Raw genomic sequence first — 12,493 nt, forward strand, 5'->3', positions numbered from 1 at the left:
TCTTTAAGTAAATCCTGTAATGTATAGCCCTGCAAATTTTCTAACCTCTGTAACTTAGTCCTGATATCTGGAGCATCCTGCCAGATGAAGGACATAGAGACACTCGTCATTTGTCCTGGGTCATCTGGGTCATAGGGAGTGTACATACGGTAGGCCTCCTTAAGTCTCTCTAGAAAGGCGGAGGGAGTTTCCCCTGCTTCCTGTAATACCTGTTTTACCTGAGCCAAATTAGTAGGGCGTCGTATAGCCCCTCGGAGACCCGCTAGAAGCAACTGGCGATAAAGGCGTAGGTGTCCCTTACCTTCAGCTGTATTAAAATCCCAGTTTGGTCTCTTAAGTGGGAATGCAGCATCAATTTCCTCAGGCAGCTGGGTGGGACGCCCATCATCTCCCAGAACATGCTTTCTGGCCTCTAAGAACACTCTTTGTTTTTCTTCTGAGGTTAAGAGGGCCTGTAAGAGCTGTTGGCAGTCATCCCAAGTAGGCTGGTGGGTAAGTAAAACAGATTCTATTAGGTCGGTGAGTGCCACCGGATCTTTGGAGAAAGAAGGGTTGTGTTGTTTCCAATTGTAAATGTCAGCTGCTGAAAACGGCCAGTATTGGGTCTGGCCACCGGTTCCCTGTCTAAGTGGGAAAGCCTGGGAGGTTGAATCTGGCACCACCTCGCGCTTATTGCGCAATCTCCCTGCGACAGGGGAGAAACCCTTATCAGACTGTGGCCTGGCAACTGATCTGGCCGGCGGCTCTGCCTCCTCCGTTTCAGCCGGGCCTGTAGGTAAACGATATGGGGGAGGAGGACCTTCAGAGAGAAGATCTATGAGAGGGGAGTTTGGGTCTGCCGGGAGGACAGGTTTCTTAGAAGGCTTGTTAGAGACTGTCCCATGTTAGTTCTAAGGAAGATTAGGACACAGAGAAAACAAACAACACCAACAGTCAAACAAACAACAGACAGGCATGCTGCACGGCTTTGGTACCAAACTGAAAGCAAAAAGTCAGATGGAAGTGGCAAAGGTCCGGGGCCCTCTGAAAGCCAAAAATACAGACAGAGGTGCCGTAAGTCCGGATCCTCCTCCTCTAACCAGAGTCCCAGATTGAGCCCCGAAAAGTCGGGCCCCTAACACCCTTGGAACGTCTTCCAGGGCTGCGGGGCGAGAAGTCCGAGCTCGTCAGCTCCTTCTTTGTCCCACCCAAATTCCAAACAACCTGGCTGAGCGCTCACAGAACAGACAGAATAGGGCAGAACGAGACAGAATCAGACAGACGCCGGCCGGCTTACCTCCCTGTGGGTGGTCGGTGGTCCCTGGGTGGAGGATCTCCTTTCCCGGCCAACGCACCAAATTGAAAAGTTCTCAGGGAGAACTTTCCCTCGGGATGGAGACCCTCCAACTCAATGACCAGACCGAGTCCACAGGATGCAATCAGCAAGAGGATTTGGTTTATTGTCGGGATACACAGGCACAGGCACCTGTGGGCGCTTCAGTCACCCGGGGGACTGGTGCGCCCCACGGAACCAAGGATGGGCTTTTTATAGGATTCTGGGGAGCAGAAGCAAGCATACAGAAGCAGATGCATGGTTACAGGGATATAATTGGTGGATTCTAATGTGGCAAGGGTTCAGCCCGGGGGCAAGTTTCCTAGCTACCTTCTTGGAACATAACGGCTGACTCGGCCCCCCACCAGGGTGTGGGACCTCTCCTGGGGCTTTTCTCATTGTCAGGTGCTCAACTGCAGTCGTCTTGTTGCCAGGCCTTCAACCAAACACATCCTGCTTGGCAGCCGCTGTGTACTCAGTGTTCTAACCTTTCCCTGAACCAGTCATCTTAAGTACAGCCTTGCAAAATGGCGTTACTGCTGCTAAGGGGTCTTTCATCAGCACGGGTCTACTCCTGAATTCATCTGGAGCAAGCATGCTGGCCTGATCCTACCTGAAATACTCTCTGCTTTCTAGCAGACAATGGCAGCACCTCCCTCAGACACTCTTTTCCATTTTACTTCAGGTCTATTCATAAATGGACCCAAATGTAAGACTCAGGATGTCCTTCTATTTACAATATGGCTGAACATGGCCTTGAATTGATGCTCTTCCTACCAACTCTTGAATTGTGAGGTTCAGGTATGGCAATCATGTCTGCTGCATGCAGTGCTGGAGAGAGAATGCCCTGTATCCTGCATAGCTCTCTAAAAACTGAGTTCATACCCAGCAACCTAGGACAATATTAATAGAATCAATTCATGCTCCTGCTTCCACATTTTGAGTAGGTGTACTGCAATTGATTGAAAAAGCATCCAATTCACTCCTTAAACTCCAGGACATATTCCTAACTATTAAAAAACCATTTGTCACACATCCAGTGATAATAATGTCTGTGAATTATTTTATGTTTATTATCAGCAACAGAATAAATCCTGAGCTGACTCAAAATGAGCCTGATTTTGCCATGAATAAAGTTCACCCAGTTAAAGTGATTCACAACAGAAATCCTAGCAGGGAGAAGGATACTGAGGCAGGAGGATTGCTAGAACTTAGATATCTAAAACAATCTTAGCTTCAAGTAAGACCCAGTCCCATCATACAAAACTCAAAATTATGTAATATGTAAGCAGGTGAGAAAATCCAAAATTAATTGATGTTTTGTTAATCAACAAGTGAAATGTTTGAGGGGCAGGGTTGTGTGGAGGTATTCTCACAGAGAGCTCTCATTCAATCATTCAAGTGGTTGGAAGTAAAAACTAGAAATCAAAGGGTGGAGCTTAACCATGGAATGCAGTACCAGTTTGGGGATTGAGACATGGCTGCAAGAGGGAGGGATAGGCAGAGAAGTATATAAATGCTTCATTGAGCCAGAGAATATATTCAGAGACCTGGAGCCTGGATAACTGCCTAGTTCAACTGGGACTCACAGACCTATTTGCAGTGCTCAGAACTGGTGCTATGTAATGTCTTTCCCTTCGGCCATGCAGTTTGATGTAGAGCAATTTATGCATCAGGATAGGACAGGAAATATTAGTTTCTGTCTCTTTAGAGGAATATTGAAGACTTTGGGTTTTTTCTAAATGAAATTTTAGCCTCACCTCCAATATAATTCTACGATAGCTTGTATATTTCATTGGAGTGCTTCATATAATTTTTTGTGTGAGAATGATTCTCTAAATTGTTCAAACTCTCCTAGAATTGGCCATGTGGCTCTTGTTAAGCTGGAAATCAGATCATTCTGAGACACATGTTCCCTTATATTTCCCTCCACTGAAATTATGGTCTTTATTCTTTTTGTGAGACACTGCCTCACACTGTAGACCCATGGACCATGTCTATTTGACCCTTCTTAACACACAATAACAGGAATTACACTATTGAGTTGCTCAAATGTCTTACCTTATGTTTTGCTTTGCATCTTTTTCATATAGATTTACTTTTGGATGTGGTCTGCTTATGGGGAAACCTGAAAATTGTAGGAACCCGCTTTTGTCATTCTGTTGAATGGGAATTCAAAATTGATCCTCAACACAAGATTTTATTTGTTCTATTGTTCATTTGCTTCTTTGCTTTTATTTTATTGTTTTTGCGCATTCATTAGTTTTTTATTTTTTATGTTTTTTCTTTTTTATTAATAAATTTAATATTTCTTGATTACATTTTTACAATCTAATCCCTGTACCCCTCCTGGTCTGCCCTCTATGTGCTCCTCATCTCATTCCTCCTCCACCTTTTTCCTTTTTTATGATTATTTTATTTATTTACATTTCAAAGGTTGTTCACTTCCTGGTCTTCACTCCACAAGGCCCTGTTTGATGCTCCCTCCCTTTGCTTCAAAGACCATGCTGCCCCATTCATCCACGGACACTTGCCTCACCACACTAGCATTGTACTTCACCAGAGCAACAACCCTCCAGAGGATAAAGGGCCTTTCCTCCCACTGATGCCAGAGAAGTCAGTACTCTTATTACATATGTATCCAATGCAAGGATCCACTCATGCATATACTTTGGTTGGTGATATAGTCCCTTGGAACTCTGAGGAGTCCACGTAGTTGATTTTGGTTGTTTTCCCTAAAGGGTTTCAATCCCCCTTAGCTCCTTACAGTCTTTCTGTATCTCTTCTATTGGGGTCTCCAAGGTCAATCCAATATTTGGCTGGAAGTATGTGTAATTGTCTTAGAGAAGTACTGACAGAGCCTCTAAGAGGACAGCCAGATCTTGGCATCAGCATTAGTGTTTGGGTTTGGTGTCTACAAGTTGGATGAATCACAGGATAGGGGTGTCTCAGGATGGCCTTTCCTTCAGTCTCTGCTCCATTTATTCCCCTGTATTTCTTTTAGAAAAAAACAATGCTAGGTCAAAAATTTGCAGATGGGTGTGTGGCCCCTTCCATCAACTGCAACCCATTCCTACACCTGATGCTGTTCTCTTCAGGTTCTATATCGTCTCTTTTGCATATTTCTGCTAGAGTGATCCCCACTGGGTCCTGGGAGTCACTCCCATTTTTCTATCTTTCTTTCATCCTTTTCTCTTTTTAAGAAAAGTTCACATATAGAATGTTTGGCCCAAAAATTATATACTGATTTTAGAAATCGATAGGTTCCATTAATACCAGAGAGGAAGTTTGTTTTTATACCACCAGTTTAGGATGAAGAGGTCAATTGATGTCTCTATATTGCCAGAGCAGAAACTCAATAGCTCAGTGGTTGATGTGATGGTAAGGAAGTTTTATAAACGTTGTCCTGAAAGTATATTCTTTTCTGACTCCTTTGACAGGAGACTTCTGACTGGAGTCCTTAGAGGACCAGTGTCAGAACCCACCCACACTCAAGAAGCTGGCAAGGCAGACTCTGCTGAGTGATGAGGCTTTGGCCATGTCCTCTCTAAAGTGGCTGCCCACTGGGCTTTTCCCAACACTATTCAAGGAGGCCTGTGCTGGCAGCCATACCACGCTCATGGAGGCAATGGTGACACACTAGCTTTTCCCCTGTCTCCCTTTGGGAGCATTGATTGAGACACCTAACCTGGAAACATTTCAGGATGTCATAGATGGAGTAGACATGCAACTGGCCAGAAAATTTCACACCAGGCAGGCAATATCCAAGTACTGTAAACGGAAGGACATGGGTTACACAACGGACATTATCAGAGAGATTGGATTTGTCATAAGTGGATCAGATGGTACTGATGGAATCATCATTCAGGGTTACAGAGCTCCTGAAAGATACTGTTTTCTTGTACTGAGGACAAGTTAATATGGAATAGAGTTGAATGCACACTAGAATATATGTAGTCTCACAGTGGCACAAGACTATTCCTGGCATTCCCACAACCACTAGTAATGTGACTAAGGAGAAATAAAGTCTACCTTAGAGAAAGTAAAGTAATTAAGTGTACAGAAGCCTAGCAAAACATCTCTAGCATGCCTGAGTCCACCTTGGATATCGGGTGCTTAAAAAAATATACTCCTTGGCAAGGAGAGCTGAGTTTAGATATATGTACTAAGAGCTGATTCATGGTCTCATGACATTCATGCAGGAGGAAAAAACTTCAGGTTCTTGATCTGAGAAAAATGCTCCATGACTTCTGGAACATATGAGTTGGTGCAGAGGACAGAGACTGCTCAGCAGTGACTTTGGACAAAAACAAGTAGTGAAGGTCTTTCCCAGGTATGCACTGAGGCAGCATCTGAAGGTCATACTTGACCTATGCCTCAGGACCTGCCTCGATGAAGCACAAGCAGGCTTCTTGAAATGGGCACAGCAGTGAAAGGGTTCCATAAATTTCTGCTGTACAAAGATGATGATATGGGCTCTCCCACTCCATGTTATCAGAGAAATCTTGAATGTTATTGACACAAATCATATGACAGAATTAGAATTAATACTGAGTGGACTCTGTTACAGCTGGCACATTTTGCTCCCTACTTTGGGCAGATGAGAAATCTTCACAAAGTTTTCTTGTCACCCCTACACAAGATCAGCTTCCCTACTATCAACAGGAGTCAAAGAATCCAAGTATATCCACCAGTTTATTTCTCAGTTCTCAAAATTTAACTATCTCCAGCATTTCTTCATGAGTTGTGCCCCTTTTTTGAAAGACCAGATGAATTATGTCCTAGGGTAAGCAAGAATAGAGAACTGAGTCAGCTACAAAAGCAAATATGTCTCTCTTACCAATGATTGGTACCTGATGCCAGCAGTCACTACTACCATATTAATGTCTTCTTTCCATGTATACCGAGATATACAAGGTACATTTTAGAAGTTTAATCAGTGTCTCAATGAGCACTCATGCATAAAAGAAGACAATTGTGGTAAGAATAGGTCAGATTGGGTAAGGATGTGTTGTAATTTTTCATCAAATGATGATCACCCATTCAAATGGTAAGGGAACAGGAAGGGAAAATGTGTAGTGATGAGTCAAGATCAGTAGCACAGTATGCACATGAGCTGTATGCTCATATCTATGAGGAGAGTTTTCTATCTTTTCCCCATTCTAATGGATGAAATATTTTGATCCTAAGTTGCACTGAGTGCATGTGACATGGGCTACAGCTTGAGAGCAAGCATGGCTGCAGAGGGAAGGATAGAATTCAGATTCAATGATCACACACAAATGTGGAGAGGCTGTCAGGACTTTCATGGGATGGAAGGTCTTCGTGATTTCTGGGCTTATAGGCTGAACTTGTTTTAAGCTTGAGAGTGAGATCAGTAGATGAACTGTGGGATTGGCATGACTGAGCAGTTTCCAGCAGGAAGCATCATAGATGAGTTTCTTGATCATTTCGTTAAACTGACCTTTGGGCACCTATTTCCTTCTAGCACTGTGCATATTCCAGCTTAACCTCTCCAACACCATTAGCCAAAACTAACCCTCTGGTCTATCCCTAGGTGCCTGACAAAGCCTTTGGAGACCCTCTCCATCACTGACAACCTAATTTCACAGAGAGGCTTGAATTGCTTCTCCTGCTGTCAGAGCCTCTTTCAGCTAAAACATCTGGATTTGAGTGGTCTTATATAATTTGAATACTATGCCTCTGGGAGCTCTGCTAGAAAAAGTGGCAGACACTCTTGAGACTCTGGAATTGCTGCGATGTAGAATAATTGACTCACACCTCATTGTCCTCCTACCTGCCCTCAAAAAATGCTCTCAGCTCACCAAGATCAACTTCTACAATGACTTCTCTATGCCTACCCTGAAGGACATTTTGCAGCACACAGTCATGTGGAGCAAGATCAATGTGGAGCAATACCCTGCCCCTCTGGAGTGCTATGATGAGTTGGCTAATGTTTCCAAAGAAAGATTTTCACAACTTTGGAGGTTATGGATATACTCAAGGCAATAAGGCAGTCCAAGAACATCTCCTTTGCCATACAAATCTGCCATACATGTGGCAAGCCCTTTGTCTATACCCAGGTTTCCAGTCTTTACATTTGCTGGCCATAAATTGGATAAGATGACTTCACTATTTTAATAAAAAACAGGTTTGGAACACATCCCTCATCCAGGTTACGCAGGGCCTGTGACTTCTGACACTCAACATATTGTTGGAAACAAAACACATACAAGGACTTGGAGCTTGGACACTGAGCTTGACATGGGGAACAGTCAGATGGACTTGAGAACAGGATATTTGTGGAGTCAGAAACATAATTTGGCATTTATACATGGCATTTGCCCACACAAACTCACTACATAACTAGATGTTGGATGATATCTCTCTCTCTCTCTCTCTCTCTCTCTCTCTCTCTCTCTCTCTCTCTCTCTCTCTCTCTCTCTCTCTTTCTCCCTCTCTCTCTCTGAATTTGATTGTTACCAACCTTGGTACCAGGTTTATGGTCAGGAAAGTTCAAGGGTCCAGGAATGGAAAAACACTGGTATTTTGAGTTCAGCAAAGTTTCAGGTGAAATTGGCAAGTATAAAATAAAAACTTTTATGATAATTCTTTCCCATTTCCTTTGCCTAGGCTACATTTACAACCCTCTTGTGTGGGTGATCATTTATGTGCTGAAAACATTTAACCTAAGTGAACAACATAGACACACCTTCTATGAAGGAAGATTAAATGGATCATGAACAACTAACTTTCAGTATATTCAGAACACCAAGCACCTTGGACCCATAAGAGATGCCTAAATTGAAGAAGACAACAAAAGGAAAAGTAAACAGGCTTTCCAGGCTGCCTTTGAACCATTGATCTTTTTGTCATGCATCTATGAGATTACTACTGGGAACCTCTGTATCCAACCTTTATTCTACATGTCTCTAGTGCTTTATTCCTATGGACTCCCAAACTCTAGGTAGTACCCAAAGTGTATGTAAAGGTCTCCAAAAATATTCAGGTCCATCAACCATATAAAGCATTTACTTTACAAAAGAATTCTATTCTAAATCTTGAGGTGTAACAAAAAGAACATATCTCCCTCAGCCTAGTCATTATATCTCTTACTGTATAGTAAACTATCAATAAAATAATTTATTATACACTGTATTTATTGAAAGCATAAGTCATAGGATCTTTTCCAAATATCATTGTGATTGTATTCATGAATAACATATCCAAATTTAAGGACTCAAAGACAAAAACCTTTTGGATTGAAGTCAAAATGAACACATCGATGCCAGGAATATCACAATTTACAATCTTGGGAAGGTTGATAAAGTTTTCAGCTAACATGGGGCATATCCAAACATCTATGCTATTCTAAGGTACACAAGAAGACAGAAAACAAAAAAACAAGCAAAAGAAGTCACTCTCAGGCTTCTTCTCTCTGTCTTCCCCCACAACCTGTCTCCCTGTCTGCATGTCCAGTTCCATGGCCTTGTTCATTGGGACCAGTGAATGCATCTGAGATTTGTCCACAATAAACATCCTTTTTATTCTGTAAACAAATGTGAGAGTGATTGCTCACAGGTTAAGATCACATGCTACTGTTGCAGAGGACCAAAGTTGGTTTCAGATCTTATAATTAGGTGGTTCTCAAATGGTACTCGGGCTTCAGGTGATAAGACAACATTTTCAAGTCTGTGTGCACCCTGCCTCTCACATGCACAAAAACACACAATGTACATGCACATAGACACCTAGTAAAGAAGTCTTTAAATTAAAATGAATCCACCTCACAAAGAAATAAAAAATGGTACAATTATTTAAAATTGGGATGTTATTTGGTAGCAGTTATGTAGCTCTGAGAAGAGGGTATGTGGAATTTCATGTGGGTCCATTGGGATAAGCTGGTGAGCATTATCCAGTTTTGCTTTGGTCTCCACTGGAAATATGCTGAATGCTAACATGTTTCCTGTTAACTGTTGCAAAGGTTGTTGTTGCTGTTGTTGTTGCTGTTGTTGTTTAATCAAATTGACACAGTTATGGCTAGAGTCATCTGGGAAGGAGAGTCTCTACTGAGAATTGGTCTCCCTCAGATTACATATAGGCAAGTGTGTGTGTGTGTGTGTGTGTGTGTGTGTGTGTGTGTGTGTGTGTGTGTGTAGCATTTTCATGATGAATGACTGCTGTGGGTAGAGTAAGCTCCCAGTGCAAATCAAGAAACCTAGGGGTTAATATTAACCTTGACAAGTTAACATGTGCAGGTGCCACAGTAATTAATTAAAGGGCCACAACGCAAGTACGGCTGGACAGAGATAAACACATTGACACATTTTTTAGGAAACTTGAAAAAGTTGAAGCCTCACAGGATTTGGAGGCCTTTGGCTAAATATGCAGTAGTTGGAAAGAACTTTATTTCTTCAGGTCCAGACTTTGGGCTCAATGAAAGGGGATAGACACCTGATGCTGTTATATTCTTACAAGCTTTTGTCTAGAGCTTTTCTGTGCTTGAAATGTGTCCCTCTGGGAAGTTTGCCCAATGTCCTTGAGGAATTCTATGCAAATGGGAGGAGCACACTAGATTCAGCTGGTTGGCCAGCACAGTTTCACCAAGATGCTAGAGGTCCTGTCCTGGTGACTTTGATCTTCTGTTCCATGCTTTTCAGAGTAGTAGGATGGAGGGCCTGAAAGGTTTTGTTGTTTGTTTTTGGTCTGTTTGTTTATGTGTTTTTTGATTGTTCTTCTGAGTTCTGTCTTTGGTTCAGCATGTCGTCAGGACTTGGCTGAGACTGAGATCCTGCTGCTAACCCTTTTTCTGTGTCTAGAAAAACAAACTTCCAGCCCCCTTGCTGGTCTGGTGCTCAGAGGTTTTATTCTGATTGCTTGCTGCCCTGTACTACCTATGCTCCTATAGCAGTTTCTTCACAATGGTTCCCTTAGTATTTTGGGAATTCACATCTTCCTCACACAGACAATTCATTTCTGTTGTTACCCCTGTACCTTCATAGTAGGAACATGGAAAGAACACGTGTGAGCCTCAGAGCAACACCTGTTTGCTGCCAAACCCAGGAGCAGCCATTTTCTTCTTTGCCTGGCAGGTGCACACAATAGGCAGTGGCCAGAGACTGAAGACGTGGAGTCCAAAGAAACTGCTGAGCATGGCTTCTCCATTTTATTTCTCCAGAAATTAAACTGTCAGATAACACTGCCCACATCTAGGGTGGGTCCTTAACCTTTTGAAATCTGGAAAATCTGCCAGATATGCATAGAGAATAGCCTAAGGGGTCATTTCAGTAAAACTTCTTCCAGGGGATCAGCATTAACCATGCTGGATCCCCATGACCGTACAGAACACAGAACAGTTGCCTTCCAGTCCAGGGCACATCACAGAAAATTTTGGCAGCTATGAGTTTGAAACAACCTGTCCTTAAGACTGTGCCTAACATTAAGGTGCCTTCTCCATGTTGCTGGCTGTCCCCCAACTTCAGAGGTGCCCTGAACTTCAGAGCTTTAAGTATTGGACTATCTCACTTTTCAAATCTGGATATCGAGATCCTTTCTGGTATTGAACCCCATCACCTATTCTCTATCGGTGGCTACCTGCAATAGTTAACATTATATCGCAGGCTATACTCAAACTATAGAACACCCTGTCTCTGCCTCCATTTAGTAAGATCCTTCAGCCTGTCTAACTAATACCTTGATGGCACCATTTGTAGACAATGTGCCAAGATGACCCTTCTTCAGGTTTCCTTAATATATACTGAAGAGATGGTTCAGGATTTAAGATCACTGGGGATGCAGCATACAGGAGCTGCAATGTGAAGGTTGAAAAATTAACCTGAGTTGTCTGCCACAGCAACTAGTACTCTTAACTGTTCAGTCATATCAGCAGACCCTATTCTTTGCTTTTCCTTTACTGAAAATATATTTCCTACAATGTGTTGTGAATATGGCACTCCTCCCTCAATTCTTCTGAGATTATCTTTCCCCTTCACTTCCATCTCAATAGAGCCCTTTGTGTCTCTGGTAAGAAAAAGAACAGACATTTAAAGAATCCTGAGACAGAGACTGGTGTAATGGTACACAAGTGTAATCACAGCACTTGTGGGTAAGAAGCAGGAAGACCTCCAACCTTGTCCACCAGGTGAGTTACAGAACAGTCTGAGTCACATGGAGACCCCGTCTTGAAAAACAAATAAAGAAATAAACAAGTAATCAAAAAAGCAAACAAAAAGTTATCAAAAGAAAACTAAAACAAAGGAAAAGCACATGTTGAACCAAGATAAAAAAAACAAACCAGCAGAGAAAAAAAGAGCCAAAACAAAAAACAAACAAAATTAAAAAAAAACAACAAACAACTTAAGGATTCAGAGCACATTCAAAGACAAAAGAATCAACAAAAAAAAAAAAAACCCAAGAAATTGGTAGCTGAATTTACAAAGAAAAGACCTGTAATCAAAAAGCAAATCAAAGTTAATAAAAAAAAAAAAGAGGGCCAGCCACATGCTTCTTAGACACAGTCCTGCCAAAATGTCCTTCAGTTTGTTTTGTGCTGGAATCTTAGGCTGGTAACTTATCCTCCATTGAGAGTTGGATTTGTATTCACAAGGAGGCTCCAATAAATGGGGATAGGGTTTCATTTACAAGTCTTTATGGATTGGAGATTGCTTCTGATTTAGAAATAGGAAATTTGTCTACTTCTTTCAACACTGTCATGTCATGTGGTGCAGTTTTGTGCAGACCCTGTGCACTCTGGTTCAGTCTCTCTGAGTTTATGTGAGCATCAATTCTACCGTGTTTAAAAGGCCTGATGTCAGATATTAGCCCAAATGCTCGAATTACCATAGATGCACAGAACACATGAAACTCAAGAAGGATGACCAAAATGCAAATGCTTCATTCCTTCTTTAAAAGGGGAACAAGAATACCTTTGGGAGGGAATAGGAGGGAAAGTTTAGAACAGAGACAGAAGGAACACCCATTCAGAGCCTGCTACACATGTGGCCAATACATATACAGCCACCAAACTAGATAAGATGGATGAAGCAAAGAAGTGCAGGCCAACAGGAACAGGATGTAGATCTCTCCTGAGAGATATAGCCAGAATACAGCAAGTACATAGGCAAATGCCATCATTAAACCACTGAACTGAGATCGAGACCCCAGTTTAAGGAATCGTAGAAA

General features: G+C 42.2%; 1 pseudogene; it reads left to right on the forward strand.

Moving 5' to 3' along the window:
- Positions 1-954: 954 nt before the first annotated feature.
- LOC148001234 (oogenesin-1-like) lies at positions 955-7,425 on the forward strand (annotated as a pseudogene).
- Positions 7,426-12,493: the final 5,068 nt, after the last annotated feature.

The sequence above is a fragment of the Rattus norvegicus genome, chromosome 14 (assembly GCF_021556685.1).
Source record: "Rattus norvegicus strain SHRSP/BbbUtx chromosome 14, alternate assembly SHRSP_T2T, whole genome shotgun sequence".
NCBI classification, from domain to species: domain Eukaryota; kingdom Metazoa; phylum Chordata; class Mammalia; order Rodentia; family Muridae; genus Rattus; species Rattus norvegicus.